The sequence below is a fragment of the Phyllobates terribilis genome, unplaced genomic scaffold (assembly GCF_046119375.1).
Source record: "Phyllobates terribilis strain yellow unplaced genomic scaffold, ASM4611937v1 Scaffold_197__1_contigs__length_3575590, whole genome shotgun sequence".
Taxonomy (NCBI): Eukaryota; Metazoa; Chordata; class Amphibia; order Anura; family Dendrobatidae; genus Phyllobates; species Phyllobates terribilis.
The window spans coordinates 571,076-598,877 of record NW_027362957.1 but is presented as its reverse complement, the minus strand read 5'-3'; positions in this window follow the sequence as shown (position 1 = coordinate 598,877).

Here is a 27,802-nt window from a genome sequence, read left to right as displayed (position 1 = left end):
GTTTCTGCAATGGAATTGCCGCTGCGGAAACACTTAAAAGACGCATAGTGGGCACACAACCTACCACAGGATTGTGCAGCGTAAACCAAGGTAGTCTAAGGACCACAGGAGAGGGCAAGCCCTCTAGCACATAACAGTCAATAAATTTAGAGTGCAAGGCCCCTACCTGCAGATGTAGCACACGAGCGACAAGAGTAAAATACCCCTAGCTCAAGGGTGCAGAGTCAATGGCGATTATGGGTGTTGAGCCAGAAAATTTATGAGGTTTGAGGTCCTGATCGGACCTAGCGTCGATCAAAATAAACCCCGTCCCACTGTCCAGAAAGGCAGAAATTACCACCATACTTTTGCCAAGATGGATCTTGGACGGTAAAAAAAAAAATTGTGACCTACCCACAGAGGAAATAAGTACACCCCCGAGTTGCCAATTCACCCCGCAACTCGGGTGCCTTAGTTTTCCGGTGGGTGTTTAGGAATTTAGGAAAGACACACACACACACACACACACACACACTCCCCCTTTCCGCCAAACTACAGTTGGACCAACAGAACAAGTCGCCACACCCAACAGCATGGGTTCCTCAGTTAACTCAAACCTCGGTGCCCTTGACCCCAGGCCCCCTGCAAATTGGAGTGTCTCCTTATGTCTCTGGAAAAGACAGCGGTTAACACACAAACACCTCTTCAAAACAACCAACACCTCCGACTCCAGAACTAGGCAGCATAAATCTAACACTGGCAATCCAAGATTGCCAGAGGCGAGTATATATAGGAGAGGGGAGAGGCCAACACTGAACAGCTGAGACCATCAATGCTGGAAAGCTCTAGCAGCTCTCAACTGAACAGATTAACCTTTGCACTGCTAGCAGAAACCTTCACGGTTTAATATGATAGTGAAGTGCTTCTAATCAGTGCAGGAGCTCAGACGCCGCAGTCTTCTGGCCCCTCTAGTTACGGTAAACCCGTGGTACCTGGATTCCAGCGATGTGTCACTTACTGAGCTGCTTGATGCAGTGTTGATAAAATCCCTTTATTAGCTGCAGATGTTCTGCCTATGCACAGGGTACACAGAAAGCTGTCAATCAGTGGTGCGGGTGGGGCTATATATAGAGCTCATGAATGTGGAGGACTACATGGAAGCAGGTTTACTAGTCCTTGAGTGATAAAACTAAAACAAGCAGCCAGTTATTGACACATGGCTGGAATCAGAGTCTCTGTCTTTATATAATCAGAATCTAATAAGAGTATAGATGCAAGTGTACAATAAATCTGGAAGAATAAAGAAGTAATCAGTATATCATAAATTATATCTACCCTACAGGTAGCATATGCATTATAATTACATACAGCGTCACTAAGGAAAAGTACCTCATTTGCGTCGACCACCAATAATACACCTTGGCAAGCAGAAAGGGACCTTGAAACTACGTAGCTAAAATCAACATGACCCTACAAAAGTACAAAAACGTTAAAAGGGAAAGATGTTGGACAAATATGGATTGATGGATACAAGGCGCATTCTTAAATAACCATGTATAAATGTGAGGGGAGTCATTTCGTATGTAGATGGACAAAGAATGCTGAGATTTGGAAACACGTTGCTATGTTGCATAAATTTTTCACTTGAACCTTGTGGATTAATGGACTTTTAAAGATGAAATAATAAAGATGGATTTTATGGAGCTGGAGTTCCTTTTCTTTTTCCTGTGATTTACACACGTGTGGCCACACGATCTCCGGGCTTCAGCACGCCGAGAGCCGCTGTGGGTGAGCTGGTGGTTTTTTTTCTATAGCATTTTTAAATAGGCTGTGCCAAGATCGCAACTTTTTGGCTATTCTGTGGGGGGGGGGGGTGACAACTGGGACCTCCAATGATCAGAAGAACAGATGTCTCACATCCCCTTTTTTAATGGAGTGGTGCCATTGTCTACGGGACTGATGGAGATAGCTGAGCTCTGAATTCGGCCATCTCCGGCAGCCCATTACACTTTGAGTGGAGCAGCAGTGCACACGCTCATCGGCCAATCCATTGGCGTAATATGGCTCGTGCACCTGATTTCCTGTGATTGGGGTCCCAGAGATGGGTCCCCAGCTATTAGCAAGCAATCTGTTCTGTAGAAAAGTGATAAGTTGTAATCTGAGAGCAAACTCTTTCAATTTTAAAATATTGGATAGCTCTTATGGGCGTCTATAAAAAAACCAAAACAGTGTTAGATCTACAGGGTCGGCCATTTATATGGATACACCTAAATTAAATGGGAATGGTTGGTGATATCAACCTGAAACAACGGATACTGGAAGCCTGTGCTAGCATTTCTTCTGCGGTGTTGCTATCAGTGTGTCAAGAGTGGGAGAAGAGGGTTGCATTGACAATCCAACACAATGGGCAGCACTTTGAACACATTTTATAAGTGGTTATAAACTTGTACAAAACTCATGAAAGAATAAAGTTACGTTAAAACCAAGCACACCATTGTTTTCCTTATGAAATTCTCAATAAGTTTGATGTGTCACATGACCCTCTTCCCATTGAAAAAATAAAGTTGGATCCAAAATGGCCGCCATGGTCAGCACCCATCTGGAAAAGTTTTCCCCTCCCATAAACCAATGTGCCACAAACAGGAAGATGATATCACCAACCATTCCCATTTAATTTAGGTGTATCCATATAAATGGCCCACCCTGTAAAATAATAAATTATTATTATTATTATTGCAGCTGCTGCATTTTGTATAACTCATTCAGTATCTGAACATCTGCAACAAGAGCACAGAGAAACAAATCAAGAAGAAACGTCACACTCACCGGAGTGTGGATCAGGCTCAGGAGATACTTCTTTCCCTCCTAAGTGTAAACCAGAGACGCAGTCTGGGCCTTCACCGTAATCCGGGCTCCCTCTCCACCTGCAGCTTGGCCAGAACTTGCTTATTGGAGGCGGCTTTTGGAATACACCCTGAGGGAAGGAGCGAGACCCCAGAATCCACACTGTTAGCTCGTGGTGGCCGTGTCTCCCTCCATACTAGTCTGTCAAGGTTAGCTTGTTTCTGTGTTTTATATATGTATTTTATGTGTGTAAACCCTCTTCATGTGTACAGCAGCCTGGAATGAACGCTGCTTAAAAAATAAATAATAGAGTAAGGCCTCATTCAGACCACAGTGATTTCTCTTGTAGGTAAAAAAAAAAAAAGACCGATTTTCATCAGCTTTGTTTTGCATCCGAGAAGTTCTAAACTTTGATTTGGATCAAAATCCGACAGGTCAACGTGTTTCGGTGAAAAATACGCGATCCGCAGAAATATGTGAACAGCCCTAGACTATAATAGATATGAGTTCTGTGAAAAACAAGGATCGAGCTCGTACCAGATCCAACATTTCATTCTATAAATCTACATAAATAATTAAGTAACGTGCCAAATTGCTTTTTTTTGTGTATGTTTTGTGTGTACGGAGGGAAAGTTCCCAGTCCTAGTGTCTATGGTGCTCCATTAGGCTAGGGCTACCTTGTGACTGTGTGTGGCGCTACTGATTGAGCAATAGCTCCAGTTCAAAGCAATACACTAATTTTAAAAGGAAATCTGTTTGACCTCAGATGCGGGCATGCAGGCCTTTGACATGTAAATCTAAACCAATGGACACTTTTATATCTTCTACCTGTTGCTGCACTCCTAAGTAATTAGAATTTTGGTTCACATGTAAATGAGGAGTTAAGTCTCTTTCTCCTGAGATTATCTCCCACAGCAAGCATCCGTTCTCTTTAGGCTACGTTCCCATCGCTTTTGATGAGTTTTCGATGTTGCAGATTTTCTACAGCATTCCTGCGCCTATTAAGTAAAATAGGTTACTTGTTTTTTTTTCTTTAAATCTGTAACATCAAAAACTCACTGAAAGCTCGTGGTGGGAACTTAGCCTCAGTGTCAATGATAGCTCACAGTTTTTTGGGACGTCAGGCACCAGGCAAGGAAAATCAGAAAGTAAGCTATCAATCAAGATAAAGAGGCTGGTGCTGGGCAGGGAAGCAACCTTGGAAGGCTGAGGCTCGGTAAGTGCTCCGTTACACCCAGAGCACTCAGAAATGCAGCAACAGATAAAAGATATAGAGGTGTCTATGGATTTAGCTTTCCAAATCCTGCATGGTCATGAATGGGAATTGGAGGGAGGGGTATATCTGATGTATTCCCTTAAATTATTAAATGGCAATTGCAGTTCACATAGTTGCATACTACTTAATCTTTAGCGCTACAAAAATTTGCACTTCAAGCACCAGTAAAAAAGATTCCTTAGAGGTATCTGGTCACTATTAGTGATGATCGAGTGTGTTCTATCAACCCCTTCGGCGAGCACGCTCGGGTGCTCGCTGAGTATTTTGGCATGCTCGGCATTTCTTTTAATGTCGCCGTGCCTGCAAGTGTCACGGCTGTTAGATAGCGTGCTCGCCGAAGGGGTTCATAGAACACGCTCGATCATCACTAGTCACTATATATGAGTATACCATAAAAAACAAAATATTATATAGTGAATAACACAGACACTATTCAATACAGCAGGGTTGAGGTGTATTTTGTGGTACAAAATTGCAGTATTTTTGAATGACACCATTCACTTTACTGTGCAAGATATAGAAAAAAGGATAATGAACTCCAAATAAAGTGAAATGGTGGAGAAGAAAAAAAAACAAAAGCATTTCACTGCTTTTAAAAAATTCTAAACTTTGCAAACAAATTGTTTGGCTCATGTTTCAATTTTCTTAGACCGTTTTTAATACTTACCATTTTGGGGTACAACTTTTTGATTGCTCCATCAAATGAATAGTCATAAGTTACTTACCGGTAACGGGATTTTTCAGAGACCATGACAGCACCACGAGAGAGGGGATCCGCCCACCAAGGAGAGGAAACCTACAGGCTTAAAAGGGCGCCACCTCTCTCCCGCCTCAGTTTGGATTACAGAGCACTGAGAGGACCGCCAGGTTAATGAACACAGCAAACAATCACAAAGTTGCCATACCACAAGACACCTATTGAGTGTGAGATTATAATTTATAAAAGGGGAGTGGTCCCACAAAGGTGAACGGAGGGAATGTAAGGGTGCTGTCATGGTCTCCGAAAAATCCCATTACCGGTAAGTAACCATGACAGCACCACGAGAGAATTACAGGGATGAAGTAATCTATTGAAGGACCACAGCCTGGAACACTCTTCTCCCAAAGGTGAGGTCAGCCGATACTATATACGTTAGATATGAGGGTGTCTGTGGAATGTAGAGGGACAGGACGAGGTAGCAGCCTTACATATGTCTTCTAATCAAGACACCTGTCTTCTCAGCCCAGGAGGTCGCCACAGCCCGGGTGGACTGAGCCTTCAACCATCCTGGCACTTCCTTGCCGCTAGATGTATATGTGACACCCCAGGGGTCTGGTTGCCACAGTGATAGAGATATTACGTCTGAGAGCAGGTGGGAGGTCCTTTGGTCAGGGATCCTGTGCATGCCACACCTCCTGCCCAGTCTTGGGAGGGGAAGGACTTCCCCTATATATAAACCCGGGGCTGAGGCAGGGTTAGTGAGAAAGAAGACAGAACAAGAGTAGAGAAGAGAAGCAGCATAGCAAGAAACATCAGGAGCTCTGTGGGAAGCAGTGTTACAACGAGTCAGGGGCTGGCAGCTGCAGAGCTCGCCCTGACTGAGAAGATTTCTTACCGGACCCGGAGTCCGAGGCTGTGGGGACTAACTCCTACCCAGCAGCAGAAACCGTCCGGCAGAGGATTTCAGGTCCTCTGGCCCAGAAGCCCGAAGGCACGGTCACACGCGTGGGACCAGCACCGCCATCGTGGAGCGGAAGCCATTAGAAGGCCCCGAGTCACCGGCCATACGGGTGAGCACCACACGGTACACTCAGGGACGTGGGCTACTTATTCCCGCCTCTAGCAAGGTAGCCAGAAGAGTACAGTTAGTTGGGAAGGCCTACAACTCCGCCTGGCCAGGGGAGATCCCATCTGCTCAAGGACTGACCAGGCCCCTATCACTAGCAAGTACTCCGGGAGGGTCTATCTTTGTCACCAGTAAAGACCCTGAACTACACCGCACCGTCTCTGAGTGGTTCCTGCTACCCCCATCATCCACGTCGGCTGCCCTGAGGCCATACCCCTCCCGTTGGGGGTTATACCATCCACGCTGCACCATCCTTCCACCGGCCTCAGCGGTCTGCCCTGCAGCGGCAGCTCCATAGCTGCATTCAACGGGTGGCGTAGTCATCAACCATCTACTGCTAGTACATCGCCGCTCAGTTTGACTCCCTGGGCACGGACCGGGTCGCCGCCACGAGACTACAACCCTCAAGAGATCCGGCTCCGGGTAAGCTCCCGCGTGCGCAACGCAGCGCGCCACAGGCCCAGGGGCGCGTCAACTTTGGCGTAGTCGGCAGGATTTCGTGCCCGCAACCACCGGGTACTGCGTGCCTGAAAAGCAAAGACTGTTCAAACTTACCAGTGGTGAAGATTCCCGCTATCCGTGGAGGTTTCCCGCCATCCGGCGCCATCTTCGACCTTCTTCCCGCCATCCATGGAGTTTTCCCGCCATTGGACGCCATCTTGAGGACGCCGCGCGGGAAGAAGAGGGGCGTGGACTCCGAAAGCGCGCGAGAACTGAAGCCCCGCCTCACGTCCGGACGTTGCGTAAGGTCCTGGAAGGAGCCCAGCAGACGCCGACGTCACCGGAGCGCGACGAAAGGTCCTCAACCCTGACGATCCACTGCGGAGCCGCGGCCTACGGAACAGGATCATCGCAAGGTAGGCCACGGTCCACTAGGGGGGAGGAAGATGTCGGATACGGAGGAGAGCTTCACTGCTTCAACCCCCGCCAGCGCCACCGCTGCTGCAGTTATGCCCTTCACCATGCCCTATATCCCGGGAGCAGCTTGGCTACCCCAGTACTCAGGGGAGTCACATACCCTGCATGACTTTAGAGAAAAGCTGGATAGCCTCTTCCAGGTGTACCCCCTCACAGAAGAGCAAAAAGTGAGCATCCTGGTGGCCCAACTAACTGGGGCAGCCAAAAGGGAAGTAAAATCCTGGCCACCTGGGAGGAAGACTGTCGCAGGGATACTAACCCGGCTGAAGGACACCTTTGATACCCGCACCTCAGCCGAGATTAAGCTTAGATTCTACGGGTGCAAGCAGCGAGCGCATGAGAGTATAAGGGACTATGCACTAAACCTACAAGAGGCCCTGAGGGCCATAAAGCAGACCGACCCTGATGGGGTGGGAAACGAGGACAGGCTGTTGACTGAACAATTTATAGAGGGTTTATATTGCAATGCCCACCGAACCCAGTTGCGGGCAATGGCCTTACAGGATCCCCATCTGGACTTTGCACAGTTCAAGGACAGAGCCATCCGGGTGCTCCGAGAACCGGCACCGGGTGGCGTTGTGACCCACAGGCGCCCAGCTATCACTTACCACCAGGAGGCGGCGCCCTTGTCGGCAGGGCCTGTGGGAGCTGATGCGCAGGCTTTGGACAATGACCCGGCTCCAGACCTACGCCATCAGGTCCAAGAGCTAGCTAAGAGCGTTGCTGCGCTAACCCGAACTGTGCAGTCTTTACAGGTTTCCACCCCAGGGAAGATCCAGCTGGCATCCGGACCGGAGGACATCCCGTGGCGTCGACCAAGGAGGACCCCACCGGCCAGAGGAAGACCCAGTGACCGATACAGCGAGGACGGACGACCCATCTGCCGCCGCTGCAATCAACCCGGACATATGGAAAGGTACTGTTCTTTAAACGGGCACAACCTGGGGTAGAGGGCCAACCCCCAGGAAAAAGATCACCAGGCCCATCGAACTGGCGCGACAGATATGTGGGAGGACGTCCAGTCTTGCCTGTGGTACTGGATGGCATTCCCATGAGTGCCCTACTGGACACCGGGTCACAGGTCACCACCATCCCGTACGTGCTCTTTAAGCAGTACTGGAATGACTCGGATATTACCCGCTACCCTGACGACGACTTGAGTATCATCGCCAGCAATGGCCAGCCCGTGCCACAGATCGGATTTAAAGAGGTGACCATCAAAATCGGTAGAGTCGAACTGGCAGCACAGGGACTGATCATTGTAGACATTGACAAACATGAGAGCCACCCAAAAATAACTCTAGGAACTAATGTAATTGAAAATTGTCTTGCAGAGGTGATTTTCCTTCTACAGCAGGTTGCCAAGAACGCCAGCTCCGGCGAGCAGCGAGTGCTCCAGAAAGAGATCCGGGCACTGATGCGACGGCAACAGGTGGAACTCTCCGGCGGTGAGATTGGTAGCGTAAGAATGTGTGACCCTTTCCCTATTGCCATGCCCCCAAAAAGTGAAATGATGATTTGGTGCCGGGCAGCTATTGGTCTGAGAGGTAGAGATTACCAGGCAATGGTAGAACCAGTTTACTCAGACAGTAGGCCCACCATTTTGACAGCACGGGGGGTGGTCAATGTACGCCATGGGAGGGTGCCCGTTCGCATAATCAATATCGGGGAGAGGGAAGTGTACCTGCCCCGGTATGCCACGCTAGCAAAATTATATACCATCAACCAAACCTCTATACAGTCTGTGGAACCCTTGCCTCCATCTCACCCGGAGGAAGGTAACGGCTCTAAGAAAGTAATGGAGGATTGGTGTCAGCAACTACACTTGGGAACTGACTCCACTCCCTCCCACCAGAAACAGGGAGTCTACCGGGTGGTTCAAGAGTATGAGAGAGTGTTTAGTAAACACCCGTTAGACTTCGGGCGAGTCAAGGGGGTAGAACACCGCATCCCCACGGGAGATCATCCTCCCATAAAAGAGAGGTATCGACCCGTACCCCCTGCACATTACCAACACGCCAAGGGGATGCTTAGAGACATGAAGGAGGCTGGGGTAATCCGGGATAGCTGTAGCCCCTGGGCAGCCCCGCTAGTTTTAGTCAAAAAGAAAGACAACACCATGAGGATGTGTGTAGATTACCGGAAAATCAACCGTATCACACACAAGAATGCGTACCCCTTACCAAGGATAGAGGAGTCATTGGCTGCTTTAAGATCTGCTAACTTCTTCTCTACCTTGGATCTCACTAGCGGGTACTGGCAGGTTCCTGTAGCAGAGGCGGACCGGGAGAAGACCGCATTCACCACCCCGATGGGACTTAGCGAGTTCACCTGCATGCCGTTCGGACTCTGCAACGCCCCAGGAACCTTCCAACGATTAATGGAGTGCTGTCTGGGCCACAGAAACTTCGAGACGGTCCTGTTGTACCTGGACGATGTCATCGTATACTCCAAAACTTATGAGGACCACCTGAAACACCTGGCGGAGGTGTTCGAAGCTCTGGCGAGTTACGGCCTAAAGGTGAAACCCTCCAAGTGTCACCTCCTGAAACCAAAGGTGCAGTACCTGGGACACGTGGTGAGCGCTGACGGAGTGGCTCCCGACCCCGATAAGATCACCGCAATTAAGGGATGGCCAAGCCCCTCCAGCGTAAAAGAAGTGCGGCAGTTCCTCGGGTTGGTAGGCTACTACCGAAGGTTTATTCCCGGTTTCACCAAAAAGGCAGCGCCTATGCAGGACCTCCTGATAGGCCAGTCCCGGAAGGCCAAGAACCAGAAGCCGCCCTTCAAATGGGAAGAGCTAGAAGAAGAGTCCTTCCCCCAGCTGAAGATGGCCCTCACGGGGGATGAAATCTTGGCGTACCCGGATTATAGCCAGCCCTTCATCCTCTACACCGACGCCAGTAACATCGGGCTAGGAGCCGTACTGTCCCAGATCCAGCAGGGGAAAGAACGAGTAATCGCCTACGCCAGCCGAAAACTGCGACCCACCGAAAGGAACCCCGAGAATTATAGCTCATTTAAGCTAGAGTTCCTGGCCGTGGTATGGGCAGTCACTGAGCGCTTTAAGCATTACCTTGCTTCTTCCCGGTTCACCGTGTACACGGATAACAACCCGTTGACACACCTGGACACGGCAAGACTCGGTGCCCTGGAGCAGAGGTGGATGGCCCGTCTGTCCAACTACGAGTTCATAATCAAATACCGGGCAGGGCGCTCCAATACTAACGCGGACGCCCTGTCCAGGATGCCCAACCTGCCGGACGAAGGAGAAGATCCGGAGGGACTGGAAGAAATTGAACTCCCTGCGTTCCACCGTCATGGGACTATCCAGTATTCCCACCGGGTAAGGAGTAAGCAGGCTGCTACGTTGAACCCCTTACCTCACTACAACTGGGCGGAAACGCAAGACAGCGACCCTGCCGTCCGACTGGTGAAGGAGATGCTGACTCGGCCGGAGGCTCGCCTTGAACCAGACGCTCCGGAGGAAGCCAAACAACTATGGGCAGAGAAGAGTCGACTGTTCCTTTACAAAGGGAAGTTGTGCCGCAGAATGGTTAACTCCCGGACGCATGAATTACTCTGGCAAGTAGTGGTGCCACGAAGAGACGCAGCCATGGTGATGGAGGCATACCACGACGGAGCTGGACACTTCGGGTGGAAGAAGCTGGAGTTCCTGCTGCGCGAGCGATTCCACTGGGTAGGCATGAGGGGAACCATTGAGAAGTGGTGCAGAGACTGTGGCCCGTGCAACCTGAGAAGGAAGGACCGCGCCAGCCAGAAGACTCCCCTGCAGTCCATCGTCACCCGGCAACCGTTGGAACTGGTAGCCTTGGATCATGTAAAACTGACCCCAAGCAGAAGTGGCTACGTCTACGCGTTAACCATCGTGGATCATTACTCCCGGTTTCTGGTTGTCGTCCCCGTCAAGGACTTAACGGCTCAAACAGCAGCTAGAGCCTTCCAGCAACACTTTTGCCGTCCACACGGGTACCCGGACCAAGTGCTGACGGACCAGGGACCTGCCTTTGAAGCGGAGGTCTTCCAGGAATTCTGCAATCTGTATGGCTGCCGGAAGATAAGGACGACACCCTACCATCCGCAGACTAATGGACTTTGTGAAAAAATGAACCAGGTGGTAATGGATCTTCTAAAAACGTTGCCCCTGGAAGAACGCAGTCTGTGGCCTGAAAAGTTGCCCGATCTGGTGGACCTATACAACCACATCCCGGTAGGTTCCACCAACTGTACCCCGGCTTACCTAATGAGGGCAAGACCTGGTAAGTTACCTGTTGACCTGGAAATGGGAGTCCTGACACCCGAGGACACTTCACCAGAAACAGACTGGGACACAGAGAGGCAGCAGCAGTACCGGAGAGTACAGGAGAGCGTGGAGCGAAGTCTCTGTCAGGCTAGGGAAAGACAAGAGAAAACTTACAACCAGTATGCTCCCGCTGTTCCCCTGGTACCCGGAGAGCAGGTCTTGAAGAGGAAGAGACGGCTCCACAAGTTGGACGACCAGTGGGAGAAGGACCCGTACACCGTACTGCCCTCAAGCCACGAAAACCCGAAGGTCTGTACCATCAGTAAAGACGGAGGGGAAACCACAGCCATTGTATCCCGGGACCACCTGAAGAAGTGTCCCGAACAACTGAGGAACCCTGAAGAGGAACAAGAAGACCATCGACCCGTAGAGGAAAGGGAAGATATGGTTAGTACCGTGCTCGGGGACTTCCCTCGGTCTTGGACTCAAGTCAATGGTCCAGTTGTGGTACCCGTACTCACCTTCCTCCAACCATCATCCCAAGAACCTACGGAGCAACCGGTAGAGCTGGAAGAACAGCCGGTCCAGGAGGCAGAAGACTCTACACAAGCAGACCCGGAAAATCAACCCTCTGCTTATAGTGAGCCTGCCATACCCCTAGTGAGCCAGAGGGCCCATAGACAGCTGCCCAGTTTACCCTTGACAGCTCCTACACCCTGTAGTTCAGGGCCAGACAGTCAGCTCCGTAGGTCCACTAGGGCCACTAGAGGCCAGCTACCCGCACGTTGGAGGATCTAAATGTTTAAGCTATCTTATAATGTTTACTTGTTTATAGTTGCTTGTGTATAATTTTGTGTTTCTAGTTATTTTTAGGAGTCCTTGGTGGATTTACCGGGAATCCTTGTACATAGTTGGAGCGTAACCCAGGATGGACTAAAGACTGTTAAGGACTCGGGGCAGGACAGGCCCCTACCTGGTTACGTCTCCCTGTTTTGGTGAAATGGACACCTTGCTTTTCAAAACTGCACCCGGTTGCGGACACGCCGTAACCATCTTATGTGTTTTTCTTATTGTATTGTTATTGTTATACCTTGTTATGTTTTTCTAAAAAAAATATGTTTAGTCCCGGAGTACTAAATTTCACTAGGGGGGAATGTGACACCCCAGGGGTCTGGTTGCCACAGTGATAGAGATATTACGTCTGAGAGCAGGTGGGAGGTCCTTTGGTCAGGGATCCTGTGCATGCCACACCTCCTGCCCAGTCTTGGGAGGGGAAGGACTTCCCCTATATATAAACCCGGGGCTGAGGCAGGGTTAGTGAGAAAGAAGACAGAACAAGAGTAGAGAAGAGAAGCAGCATAGCAAGAAACATCAGGAGCTCTGTGGGAAGCAGTGTTACAACGAGTCAGGGGCTGGCAGCTGCAGAGCTCGCCCTGACTGAGAAGATTTCTTACCGGACCCGGAGTCCGAGGCTGTGGGGACTAACTCCTACCCAGCAGCAGAAACCGTCCGGCAGAGGATTTCAGGTCCTCTGGCCCAGAAGCCCGAAGGCACGGTCACACGCGTGGGACCAGCACCGCCATCGTGGAGCGGAAGCCATTAGAAGGCCCCGAGTCACCGGCCATACGGGTGAGCACCACACGGTACACTCAGGGACGTGGGCTACTTATTCCCGCCTCTAGCAAGGTAGCCAGAAGAGTACAGTTAGTTGGGAAGGCCTACAACTCCGCCTGGCCAGGGGAGATCCCATCTGCTCAAGGACTGACCAGGCCCCTATCACTAGCAAGTACTCCGGGAGGGTCTATCTTTGTCACCAGTAAAGACCCTGAACTACACCGCACTGTCTCTGAGTGGTTCCTGCTACCCCCATCATCCACGTCGGCTGCCCTGAGGCCATACCCCTCCCGTTGGGGGTTATACCATCCACGCTGCACCATCCTTCCACCGGCCTCAGCGGTCTGCCCTGCAGCGGCAGCTCCATAGCTGCATTCAACGGGTGGCGTAGTCATCAACCATCTACTGCTAGTACATCGCCGCTCAGTTTGACTCCCTGGGCACGGACCGGGTCGCCGCCACGAGACTACAACCCTCAAGAGATCCGGCTCCGGGTAAGCTCCCGCGTGCGCAACGCAGCGCGCCACAGGCCCAGGGGCGCGTCATATATGCTAGAGAAATGGCCTCCCTATTCCATCTAGCTATGGTGGACATTAGACCGTTTTCTTGCCCCTTGGTAGGATATAAACAGCGAGTTATCTTTCCTAAAGCTTCTGGTAACTGAAAGGTACCTAACCACACATCTCCTCACGTCTAACTTATGTAACTCCGCCTCTTTCTGGTTACTAGGATTTGGACAAAAGGAGGGTAGGAGGACTTCCTGAAGACTGTGGAAACGAGTGGCTACCTTAGGGAGAGAGAGAGTGATTTTTAGACTAGATCCTGCCTATCATCCAGAATTTGAGTAAACGGCAAGGCCATAGACAGGCCCTGGATGTCACTAATGCTCCTGGCCGAGGTTAAAGCTATTAACAAAGCGGTCTTAAGGGAGAGGGATTGAAGGGTTGCTGACTATTAGCTCAAACGGCGAGCTAGTCAAGGCCTTTAGAACCAAATGTAAATCCCAGGGAACCAAGCTGCTTTTAATAATAGGTCTAGATCTAAAAGCTGCCTTAATGAACTGAGAAACCCAGTAGTTACCCGCTAGATCACAGCTATATAGGGAACCCAAGGCAGAAACCTGAACTTTAAGGGTGCTGGTGGATAACCCTAGTTCAAGACCTTTTTGTAAAAACGCCAAGATTTTTCCTATTGGCTCCCCCCCCCCCCCATCAACCCCAGGTTTTCTGCTGTGCATCAGGATGGTTACTAGACCTTGGGAAAAACCTTTCCGATTTAGCAGTGTCTTTTCAAGTTCCACACCGTCAAGTGGAGGCCAGTTGCTTGAGGAGATACGGAATCTCTGGAAGAACCCAAGGATCGGAGATGGACATGCTCCTCAGGCATGAGAACCAGGGCCTCCTGGGCCAAAAGGCTGCGATCAGCAGAACCATGGCCTTGTCCTCCCTGATCTTTCTTATGACTATGAGAAGAAGAGCCAACCAGGGGGAGGCATACGCCAGGCTGAAATCCCAACGTATCAGGAGAGCATCCACAGCTAGGGGATTTAGGGAACACAAGATCTTTGTCTTCCGATTTAATTTTGTGGCAAACAGATCAACCTGACCGGAGGACCCCCCACCCCCCCATCTTCGGCTATTTGGGTAAAAATTCCTTGATTTAGTTCCCATTCCCCTTGCATCAGAGGATAGCAGCTTAGGAAATCTGCTCTGGTGTTTTCTTTTTCCCTTATATGGAGGGCCATCAGGGAAAGGAGGTGACTTTCTGTAATTTGGAAGAGATGATCTGTCACTCATCAGCAATCTTGACCATGTGTCCCCCTGGTGGTTCACATATGCTACCGCAACTAGATTATCCAAGAGGATCTTTACATTCTGGCCCTGAAGGAAAGGTAAGAAATTATTCACCGCCTTGTCTACCGCCAGAAGTTCTTTTGCATTGGAGGAGAGACCCTTTTCGATATCTGACCAGGTCACCTGGGCTCCCCACCCTCTGGGACTCGCATCTGTGGTAATTGTGCTAGTGACCCCAAGTACCCAGGGAACCCCTCGAGATTGGTGGCAGGATGAGCCTAACCTCTATAAAGATTTTACTGACCGGGGTGATAAGGACTAGAGATGAGTGGTGTTCGACTAGAACTGTTCGCCAATCTCAAATTCGAGCTGTTTTGGGTGTTGTTCGAGTCGTTCGAAGAACGCGAACGATTTGCGAAAAATTCGGCTGTTCGAGGTTATGTTCGATAACTGTTCATGCACCAAAAGCGTGTCCAGCATGTCTGGTGCTATTTAGAGCACCAATCATGCAGGGATTGTCTGCCACTCACTGTAATGCCACAGCCATGGTGGTTGTGGCATTACAGTGGTTGCCCAAATCGATGGGAACAGTGCTCACAGTGAAACATGAAAAGCCGTCAATTCAGCAGCGGCATACACCGGTACCCGACAATTTAGAACCGAAAGAATAAAGCATCACACATAGATTAGATAGAAACATGTCAGTCACATATATAAGAGGTACAGTGACAGTGTTGGTTACTGTACTTGTCATTTAGTGTTAAAGGATTTATTAAAAAAAATATTGGTGTTTTCATGCACCGTCTCTTTAAAAAAGCCGGCCGGCAATTCAGCAGCGGTACCCGACAATTTATAACAGAAAGAATAGAGCATCACACATAGATTAGATAGATAGAAACATGTCAGTCACATATATATGAAGTACAGTGACAGTGTTGATTACTGTACTTGTCATTTAGTGTTAAAATAAAGGATTTATTTAAAAAAAAAATGGCGTGGGGTTCCCCGTAATTTTAGTCTCTAGCGGAGGTTAAGCAGACGGCTGGGGCAGATGTTTGAAGCCTGGGAAGGGGGTAATACCCACGGAGCTTCCCAGGCTACTAATATCAGCCCCCAGCTGAATACCTAGCCTTTACTAGCTATTAAAATGGGGGACCCCCAAAAAAATGACGTGGGGTCCCCCCTATTTTAATAGCTAGCAAAGGCTAGGCAGACAGCTGGGGGCTGATATTATTAGCCCAGGAAGGGTGCCATGAATATTGGCCCCCTCCCAGGCTAGAAACAACAGCCGTCAGCCTCCCCAGAAATGGCGCATCCATAGGATGCGCTAATTCTGGCACTTAGCCTCGCTCTTCCCACTGCCCTGTAGCGGTAGCAGTGGGTAATAGGGTTGGGGTTGATGTCAGCTTATAATGCCAGCTGACATCAAGCCCAGGTTAGTAATGGAGAGGCGTCTATAAGACACCCCCATTACTAACCCCATAGTCCAAGTTACAAAAAAACACAAACACCCAGAATAAAGTCCTTTAATTGAAATAAAGACACAATTCTTTATTGTTCTAAATTAAACCATACCATCACGCCCATTCCAGCTGAAGCCAACGATCTCCTGCAATAAAAGTAAAATAATAAAGCAACATCATCCTTACCTTTCCATGGTTCCCACGACAGCTTCAGCTCTGCTACATTCACATGATAGGCTGGACCGCAGCAGAACGCTGCCATCCAGCTTGCCATGCGGCAGACACTAAGAAGCGCAGGCATGCTTGCGCTCCTCAGTGTCTGGCTGTGACGGCATCCAGATGAGCCGAGTTCATGTCCAATGAACTCAGCTCACCTCATGCACGTCACTGACAGCGTGGGAAAATTCTCCTGCGCATGCGGTGAGTGCAGGAGTATTTTCCCACGCTGTCAGTGACGTGCATGAGGTGAGCACATGTCCAATGAACTTAGCTCACCTCATGCACGTCACTGACAGCGTGGGAAAATTCTCAGCGCTCAGCGCTTGAGCAGGAGAATTCTCCCACGCTGGGATGGCATTGAGATGACAGGCTGGATCACAGCTGAGCGATGCCATCCAGCATGCCATCCTTCATAGACACTGCAGAGCGCAGGCATGCTTGCGCTCTGCAGTGTCTCTGAAGTACAGTAATCAACACTATCACTGTACTTATTATATATGTGACTGACATGTTTCTATCTATCTAATCTATGTGTGATGCTCTATTCTTTCTGTTATAAATTGTCGGGTACCGCTGCTGAATTGTCGGCTGGCTTTTTTAAAGAGACAGTGCATGAAAACACTAATATTTTTTTTAATAAATCCTTTAACACTAAGTGACACGTACAGTAACCAACACTGTCACTGTACTTCTTATATATGTGACTGACATGTTTCTATCTATCTAATCTATGTGTGATGCTCTATTCCTTCTTGTCTAAATTGTCGGGTACCGGTGTATGCCGCTGCTGAATAGCCGGCCGGCTTTTTTAATTTAAAGAGAGTGTCTTCTGAGCAGTTTGTCAGCTTTTGGACACCTTTGAAGGTGTTTTCTATGTGTTTCTATGTGTTTTTGTTTGCCTGCCATTGGTTTTAACGGTGTTTGACGGTGTTCGACGAACAGTTCCACGAACATCCCGGTGTTCGACGAACCGATCCCGAACACTACGGGGGTGGCTCAACACTAATAAGGACATCTTCCCTTCCAAGTGCCCCTTAAGAGAAACTTCATTATGTAGCAGATCCCACTGTAAAACCCTGGAATGGTATTGTGCTCACAGAACCCACGATATCAGGGTACCCAACAGGTACATTGCTCCTCCAAGGGACATGACCGAATTTGCTATGGCTTTCTTCACCGGGCCCCTCATTTATCGTATTTTAGCTTCCGGGAGGTAGCATTCTTGAGATTCGCAATCCCCAAAAACTGCTGAACTGTTGAGTAATCTGGATCGTGTGCTCGCGATTCCGGACGAAATCCGTGACACAGTGACGGCAGGGTGAGATATTGCGTGATCTCCCCGGTGTCGTCTCTGAGGAATCCCTGACGCTGCGCATTAAAAAGAATATTGCACAGTGACAAGATCCTGCTGAGCAACTGAGAGTTAGAATTGACAACCGACACATGCGCAGAATAGCAGGGACTAGCCCAGCCCCTGAAACAGGCATCACTGATGACGCTTCATTCAGGGTGGGGAAAGAGGCAGCAGCAGGGACCGCAGCCTCAGCTTCTGATCACGTCCGTCTTCATATCCCAGGATGCACTGGGGATTTTCAAACTAAATGTTATCAAACAGGAAGTTGGTAAAAAAAACAAATATATACACACACACAAACACACACACACACACCCCAGTTAGATAAATTTAGATTAACTTTTAATTAAAGTATATTAGAAAAGCAATTACCATATTTTTCGGACTATAAGACGCACCGGACTATAAGACGCACCTAGGTTTTAGAGGAGGAAAATAAAAAAAAAATTAAGCAAAAAATTGTTTATGATGCACTTTTAAGGGGGAGGGGGGTCTTCTGCTGACACTGGTATAGGAGTAATACCCAATTCTGACAAAATCCCCCATCCCGGTACTCACGGCACCCCTCATCCCCCATCCCGGTACGCACGGCACCCCTCATCCCCCATACCGGTACGCACGGCACCCCTCATCCCCCATCCCGGTACGCAAGGCACCCCTCATCCCCCATCCCCGTACGCACGGCACCCCTCATCCCCCATCCCCGTACGCACGGCACCCCCCATCCCCGGTATGCACGGCACCCCTCATCCCCCATCCCCGGTATGCACGGCACCCCTCATCCCCCATCCACGGTATGCACGGCACCCCTCATCCCCCATCCCGGTACGCACGGCACCCCTCATCCCCCATCCCCGTACGCACGGCATCCCTCATGCCCCCATCACCGGTATGCATGGCACCCCTCATCCCCCATCCACGGTATGCACGGCACCCCTCATCCCCCATCCCGGTACGCACGGCACCCCTCATGCCCCCATCCCCGGTATGCACGGCACCCCTCATCCCCCATCCACAGTATGCACGGCACCCCTCATCCCCCATCCCGGTACGCACGGCACCCCTCATCCCCCATCCCCGGTATGCACGGCACCCCTCATCCCCCCATCCCCGGTATGCACGGCACCCCTCATCCCCCATCCACGGTATGCACGGCACCCCTCATCCCCCATCCACGGTATGCACGGCACCCCTCATCCCCCATCCACGGTATGCACGGCACCCCTCATCCCCCATCCACGGTATGCACGGCACCCCTCATCCCCCATCCCGGTATGCACGGCACCCCCCATCCCGGTATGCACGGCACCCCTCATCCCCCATCCCGGTATGCACGGCACCCCTCATCCCCCATCCTAGTATGCATGCCACTCCCCATCCCCGTCCCGGTATGCAAGGCACCCCCCCTCATCCCCGTCCCGGTATGCATGGCACCCCTCATCCCTGTCCCGGTATGCATGGCACCCCTCATCCCCCATCCTGGTATGCATGGCACCCCTCATCCCCCATCCTGGTATGCATGGCACCCCTCATCCCCCATCCTGGTATGCATGGCACCCCTCATCCCCATCCTGGTATGCATGGCACCCCTCATCCCCGTCCTGGTATGCATGGCACCCCTCATCCCCGTCCTGGTATGCATGACACCCCTCATCCCAGTCCTGGTATGCATGGCACCCCTAATCCCTATCCTGGAATGCATGGCACCCCTAATCCCAGTCCTGGTATGCATGGCACCCCTAATCCCTATCCTAGTATGCATGGCACCCCTAATCCCTATCCTAGTATGCATGGCACCCCTAATCCCTATCCTAGTATGCATGGCACCCCTAATCCCCATCCTAGTATGCATGGCACCCCTAATCCCCATCCTAGTATGCATGGCACCCCTAATCCCTATCCTAGTATGCATGGCCCCCCTAATCCCTATTCTGTTATGTATGGCCCCCTTATCTTTATCCTGTTATGTAAGGCCCCCCTCAGCCTTACCCTGGTATGTATGGTCCCCTCATCCTTACCCTGGTATCTATGGCCCCCTCATCCTTACCCTGGTATGCATGGCCCCCCTAATCCCCATCAGGCTGCACATAAAAAAAAATAAACACTCATACTCACCTTTCTTCTCTCTCCTCCAGCGCTGCATCCTGTCTGCCCGCACTGATCTCTAAATTGTGAGCCGCGCATGACGTCACTGCCATGCGCGGCTCACATGGAGAGATCAGCTGCCGGAAGTCACTGCTCCCCATGCCGGGTCTGTGTGCGCGGGGAGCAGTGACTTCACTCTCCTTCATAGCCGGCACACAGCTTAGCCGCGCTGCGGCTCCTGCTGCTGTCGGGCTATAGCGTGTGCCCGCTTATTAAAGGGCATGAATATTCACCCCCTCCCCACGCCCATGGGCGTGGAGAGAGGTTGAATATTCATGCCCTTTAACAGCGGGCACAGGCGATTCCGGCAGCAGCAGGAGTCGCAGCGCAGTGAATATTCATTTTCTTTAGCAGCGGGGACAGTGTCGGCTGCAGCGGGCGGCCGCTGCCTCCTGTGCCCCGCTACCCCACACATATATATATATACACCCCCCCCAACATTCGGACTATAAGACGCACCCCCCATTTTCCTCCAAAATTTTGGAAGAAAAAAGTGCGTCTTATAGTCCGAAAAATACGGTAGATTATTAAATTAAATAGAGATTTAGGATTAAATCAGTGTTGGTTTCGGACAACCCCTTTAAATTGTTAATTGAAATCAAAACAGTTCCCCGTTGTATTAATAAGGCAGTGATTCCAACTGTATTACCACTGGGAGACCCCCAACTCACACTCCTATTTCCCGAGTGCCTTCCACGCCAAGCCAAGCTTGGTTATGGAGGCTTTAGATTACCATCCATACTGTTCAGCACAGATCATGCTTCTTATGTCTTCATCGATCCCCCAGAACACAGCCCTGCATTACAGCGTCCTTCAGGCTTTGTCCAATTATTTTCTCCAAATTTGTTTGCCGATCAGTGTCAAGAGGCTGTTGAGCTACTCAATCTCCTTGTTCCTTTGGAAAATTGGCACACTCCTGCATATAACAGTAGAGAATGGCCAAATCTTACGGAGACACTGGTAGATCGCAACGAAACATGGAGAGAGCAGATGTTCAGCAGTGAACTTGGAGTCTCCCTCCTCTATGAAGCTTTGCCGTACACATCTGACTTACTCGTGAGGACTTCTCGTAATTCACATGTGCAAAAATAGTTCAATCCACAACTAAAACGCTGGAACCAACTCGTGGAAAACTGGATAAAGATAGATAAAAGGCACATTACCTGTGGGGAGGCCAAGTGTGAAGTAATGGTCGGGTCCAGGATTGAACTGGGCGATGCGATTACTTATGTATTTTGCTGCCCATTCGCTGGCCAGGGCATAGTCATCAAGAATCACCAGCCGCATGATTGTGCCCACAAGCTCTCGCCTGGCAGCATGTGGCTAACAAACTGAAGAGAGAGGAGATACACAAGATAAGAGGTGACACAATAATATACAAAAGAGGTAACACAATAATACACAGTCGTCAAGTTTGGAGACTGAAACACATTCTGGCTTTCATAAAGTTTGCTGCTTCAGTTTTTATAGTGTCAATTTGCATTAACTGTAGATTGTTATGAAGAATGATCAGATGAATTGTTAAAAAAAAAATGCATATTAATTTTTTCCCAAAGAAATTTCTTAACCACAAAACCCCCATTTCCACAGTCATACTTACTGAATTCCAAGAGCAGGCTGGTGCTTCAAATCATTGTCTTCTGATTACCTTCAAGAAAACATGTGCAGTCATCATTGCTTTGCAGGCAAGGCCATTGCTGCTTGTAAGATTGCCCCTAGATCAATCATTTATCGGATCATTAAGAATTTAGTCTGCGGTGCATCATATACGTGCTGTGACGGATCAGCTCTTGGGTAGGCGCAGGTTCACACAGGAATGCAGTCCGCAGGTTCCAAAACAAACTGGTGGTTTATTAAATGTCCATAAACCAACCAGGAAAACAAGACATAACAGCTCTTTCAGCTGCTCGTAAAACTCGGCCCTTTAATCCGGGCCCACTAACTCCCTACACTATGTGTGCTGGAGCCTGCTTCTCCGGGTCCTACATCACCAAAGCTTGGCACTTCGGGGACACATACCTCCCGTCCACGACCTGTCCGGCAGCAACCTTACATACCCCCCCCCTCTGCCCAAAGCAGGGGGGGCTTGGCACCTTCTGCCACCATACAACAGATACACAAAAGGTATAACGCAGTGTTTCCCAAACCCCATCCTCACAGACCCCACAGGTCATATTTTCAGGATCTCCTTAGTATTACACAGGTGATTGAAGTATCATCAAGGCATCAGGAATTCTCCCACCTGTGCAATACTAAGGAGATTCTGAAAACATGGCCTGTGGGGTCCCCCGCTTCCCCAATCCCACTAACAGGAGCTCTATGGAACGCTCTCTCCGTCTGCAACAAACTTTCCTACATCCATGACCTTTTCATTACTAACAAACTTTCCTTCCTTGGCATCAATGGTACCTGACTCACCCCCTCTGACATGGCGTCTCCAGCTGCACTTTCATACGTTGGATTCCACCTTTCCCACACCCCTCGCCCCATCGGCAAGCATGGCAAAGGAGTTTGTTTTCTCCTGTCAGATAACTGTACTCTGCTGCCCGACTAATCCAGCTGTCCCCCCCGCTATTCCCTGGCCTCTCCCCTCTGTCAATCCCTTCACTGGCTCCCCATTATCCAGAGACTCCAGTTGAAAACCCTAACCATGACACACCAAGCCATCCAAAACCTGTCTCCTCCATATACAGTTATATGAAAAAGTTTGGGCACCCCTATTAATCTTAAGCTTATTGTTTTATAAAAATTGGTGTTTTTGCAACAGCTATTTCAGTTTGATATATGTAATAACTGTTGGACACAGTAATGTTTCTGCCTTGAAATGAGGTTTATTGTACTAACAGAAAATGTGCAATCTGCATTCAAACAAAATTTGACAGGTGCATAAGTATGGGCACCTCACCAGAAAAGTGACATTAATATTTAGTAGATCCTCCTTTTGCAAAAATAACAGCCTCTAGTAGATCCTGGATGAAGGTATTTTTGACCATTCCTCTTTACAAAACAATTCCAGTTCAGTTAAGTTTGATGGTCGCCGAGCATGGACAGCCCTCTTCAAATGATCCCACAGATGTTCAATGATATTCAGGTCTGGGGACTGGGATGGCCATTCCAGAACATTGTAATTGTTCCTCTGCATGAATGCCTGAGTAGATTTGGAGGGGTGTTTAGGATCATTGTCTTGCTGAAAGATCCATCCCCTGCGTAACTTCAACTTTATCACTGATTCTTGAACATTATTGTCAAGAATCTGCTGATACTGAGTGGAATCCATGCGTCCCTCAACTTTAACAAGATTCCCGCTGCCGGCATTGGCCACACAGCCCCAAAGCATGATGGAACCTCCACCAAATTTTACTGTGGGTAGCAAGTGTTTTTCTTGGAATGCTGTGTTTTTTTGCCGCCATGCATAACGCCTTTTTGTATGACCAAACAACTCAATCTTGGTTTCATCAGTCCACAGGACCTTCTTCTAAAAAGAAATTGACTTCTCCAAATGTGCTTTTGCTTACCTCAGCCGACTCTGTTTGTGGCGTGCTTCTTTCGCATCACTCTCCCATACAGCTTCTCCTTGTGCAAAGTGCGTTGTATAGTTGACCGATGCACAGTGACACCATCTGCAGCAAGTTGATGCTGCAGCTCTCTGGAGGTGGTCTGAGGATTGTCCTTGACTGATCTCACCATTCTTCTTCTCTGCCTTTCTGATGTTTTTCTTGGCCTGCCACTTCTGGCCTTAACAAGAACTGTCCCTGTGTTCTTCCATTTCCTTACTATGTTCCTCACAGTGGAAACTGACAGGTTAAATCTCTGAGACAGCTTTTTGTATCCTTCCCCTGAACAACTATGTTGAATAATCTTTGTTTTCAGATCATTTGACAGTTGTTTTGAGGAGCCCATGATGCCACTCTTCAGAGGAGATTCAAACAGGAGAACAACTTGCATGTGGCCACTTTAAGTAGCTTTTCTCATGATTGCATATACCTGGCTATGAAGTTCAAAGCTCAATGAGGTTACAAAACCAAAAAAACTCAGTAAAAAGTAGGTAGGAGTGTTTAAAACAAGAAAATGATAAGGGTGCCCATACTTATGCACCTGTCAAATTTTGTTTGAATGCAGATTGCACATTTTCTGTTAGTACAATAAACCTCATTTCAAGGCAGAAACATTACTGTGTCCAACAGTTATTACATATATCAAACTGAAATAGCTGTTGCAAAAACACCAATTTTTATAAAACATTAAGCTTAAGATTAATAGGGGTGCCCAAACTTTTTCATATAACTGTAACTGTGACTTAGTGTCCCGGTACTTACCTGCACGCAACCTCCAATCCTCACAAGATCTCCTTCTCTACTCCCCTCTTATCTCCTCTTCCCACAATCGCACGCAAGATTTCTCCCATGCATCCCCCTACTCTAGAACTCTACCCCAATATATCAGACTGTTGCCAACCGTGGAAACCTTCAAAAGGAAGCTGAAGATCCACCTCTTCTGACAAGCCTACAATCTGCAGTAACCATCGCTCCATCAAACCACTGCACGACCAGCTCTACCCTCACCTACTGTATCCTCACCCATTCATTGTAGACTGTAAGCCCTCGCGGGCAGGGTCCTCGCTCCTCCTGTACCAGTCGGTGATTCGTTTTTGTTCAAGATTATTGTACTTGTTTTTTGCTATGTATATCCCTTTTCACATGTAAAGCTCCATGTAATAAATGGCACTATAAAAAATAATAACTTAATAGGGGGGGGTTAATTTGCTGTGAAGACTTCAGGACTCCGAAGAAAGTCCAGCAAGTTCCTGTATCACTTCCTACATAGGATTCAGCTATGGAATTGGTTCAACACCAGTGCAGAGCTTGCTCAAGAATGGCAGCAGGCGGGCGTCAGTGCATCTGTACACACCGTGAGGAGAAGGATTTTGGAGGCTGTGCTGGTGTCAAGTAGGGCAGCAAAGAAACCACTTTTCTCCATGAAAAAGATGAAGAACAGGATTATAAAATGCAGTAAACTACAGTGATTGGATTACAGAGGACTGGGGTAAAGTTATTTCCCTGATGAAGGCCCCCTTCAAACTGTTAGGGACATATGGAAGAATGAATGTCCGGAGAAGAAAAGCTGAGCGCTACTTTGAGTCCTGTGTTATGCCAACAGTAAAGCACCCCGAGACGAGTCATGTGTGGAGTTATCCATCATCAAAAGGGAGTGGGCTCACTCACAATTATACCTAAGAACACAGCAGGAGCATTTTTGGTGATTAACAATGCATATACCAGCATGACGGAGAATATGTCACAAGGCAAAAGTGACAACTAAGTGTCTGGGTAACATTAACATTTTGGGTTCATGGCCAGTAAACTCTCCAGATCTCAATTAGATTGTGGTCATTCCTCAAAAAGCGGGTGGACAAACAGAAATGTATGTAGTGAGCTCCTAGCACTGATTAGACAAAAATTGTCCGTCGTCAGTCAGGATTTGGCCCAGCAGCCGATATCCAGCTGTCAAGGCGAAGGGAACGAGTCTTGAAAAATAAGGGTCAACACTGTGAATATTGAATCTTTCCATAAACTTGATGTATTTGTCAATGAAAGTGTAAAACTTATAAAATGCTGATAATTGTACTACAGTAACCACAGAAACATCTGACTAAAAGATCTAAAAACACTGAAGTGAACACCAAAATTTCTATCAGTCACAAGACTTTGGCCAGAACTGTACATAAAGTGACACAAAACAAGATACAAGACATAGGTAAAAAAAAATTCTCCATCTTCTCCGTTACGTCAATCCGTGAAAAATGGGACTGCACTCAGATGCGCGCGTGTGATTGATGATGATGATGATGATGACGACGAGCGTGCGTGATGATGATGCACGCGTGTGGGGGCTCTGGGAGCTCTGTGGGAATGCTGCGGACTGGTGGTGGCTCTGGAGGGATGCTGGGGGCATGCTGCGGGCTGTGGTGGCATGTCTATTGCTCTGGTGGGGGCTGTGTGGGCATGCTGCGGGCTGGTGATGGCTCTGGAGGGATGCTGCGGGCTTGTGGGGACGCTTGGGGCATGCTGCGGGCTGTTGGGGGCTATGTGGGGGGGTGATGCATGCGTGTGGGGGGGGCTGATGATGCACGCGTGTGGGGCTCTGGGGATACTGCAGGCTGTGGTGGCATGTCTATGCCTCTGGTGGGGGCTTTGTGGGCATGCTACGGGCTGGTGGTGGCTCTGGAGGGATGCTGCGGGCTTGTGGGGGCTTCATGGGGATGCTGGTGGGGGCTCTGGAGGGATGCTGCGGGTCTGTGGGGGCATGCTGCGGGCTCGTGGTGGCTCTGGGGGGCTGGTGCGGGTTGTGTGGGAGCATGCTGCTGGCTCTGGAGGTAATATGGGGGGGGGTGATGCACCCGTGTGGGGGCTCTGGTGGGGGGGGGTCGGATGATGCACGCGTGTGGGGGCTCTGTGGGGATGCTGCTGGCTGTGGTGGTATGTCTATGGCTCTGGTGGGGGCATGCTGCAGGCTGGTGGTTGCTCTGGAGGGATGCTGCAGGCTTGTGGGGGCTCTGGGTGCATGCTGCGGGCTCTGGGTGCTCTGTGGGGATGCTGGGGGCATGCTGCGGGCTCTGGAAGTATTCTGGGGGGGATGCTGCGGGCTTGTGGGGGCTCTGGGGGGGATGCTGCGGGCTTGATGATGCACGCTTGTGGGGGGGCAGATGATGCACGCTTGTGGTGGGGGGGGCGGATGATGCACGCTTGTGGTGGGGGGGCGGCGGATGATGCACGCTTGTGGTGGGGGGGCGGCGGATGATGCACGCTTGTGGTGGGGGGCGGCGGATGATGCACGCTTGTGGTGGGGGGGCGGCGGATGATGCACGCTTGTGGTGGGGGGGGCGGCGGATGATGCACGCTTGTGGTGGGGGGGCGGCGGATGATGCACGCTTGTGGTGGGGGGGCGGCGGATGATGCACGCTTGTGGTGGGGGGGCGGCGAAGGATGCACGCTTGTGGTGGGGGGGTGGCGGAGGATGCACGCTTGTGGTGGGGGCGCGTCCCAGCAGACGGCCCCCTGCAAACATTATATCCCCCCAGAGACCCCATAAGGAGAGTGTTCCCGCCCCCCTGCAGCCACCTATTCAGCCCTGGCAGCCGGCAACATCACCATCCCCATGGCCTCATAGCTGAAATCATGGAACGTAGATTCAGCTTCCAAAAAGTCCACCAGCCTCACCTTCCAGGGCTCCCGCCTTTTCGAAGAGCTAGATAAGATGATCTCGAATGCCATGGCGGGTAAGAGTATTTTGCTTCCACAACAGAGGGCCAAATGCCCTCCTCCAAATAGACGCACAGTCCAGTTATGGTCCTTTCGGAAATTTTCAGTGTAGAAAAGCAACCAAAAGGACAACTCTCCAGCCCACCAGGAAAAGAAGAGACCTTCCTTTAAGCTAGCCCCCTCCTGGCATCAACGAACCCACCAGCGCTGGTCTGCCAGGCCCGGATCTAGAAGATTCCCACCTGGGATGTTTCTCGGGGTGGGCGGCCGTCTCCTTTGGTTCCAGGATGAGTGGCTCTCGGTAGTCAACAACTTGGGTCTGAGACGTCGCCTACAGCCACAAAATAGATTTTTCCATGCTGCCTTGTTTTCGAGACCAATTTCCCTAAAGACCCCCTTCCCTTATTCCTGGGTTTTCCAAGGCTATTGATTTGCTATCCAAAGCAGCATCATGATCTCAGTTCCAGGACGCTGAGACATCAGACACCGGAGGCAGGCCGAGGGGTCGGGGCAAAGCCAAAGACCTTACCCACAATCCTCCCATCAATGCACTTTTATTAAATTAGAATTATTTCTATACATAATGGTAAAATGTTATTTCTATAATATTTCTACAATTAAACGTTTGAGATTTCTGTGGTAATGGTTATTTTGTTTCTTTTAAACTTGTTCTGAATGTAAATAAAACATTTCTCTGATTAAGTTTCCACATTGTATTTTAGCCTTTCATTTTACTCATAGGGCAGGAAAAGCCTATGATGCACCTGTGTAAACCATATAAAAGGTACTGTAATAACATGGCTTAGACAGGTAACCCACTTTTCAAACAATGAAGTTCACTTGTACAA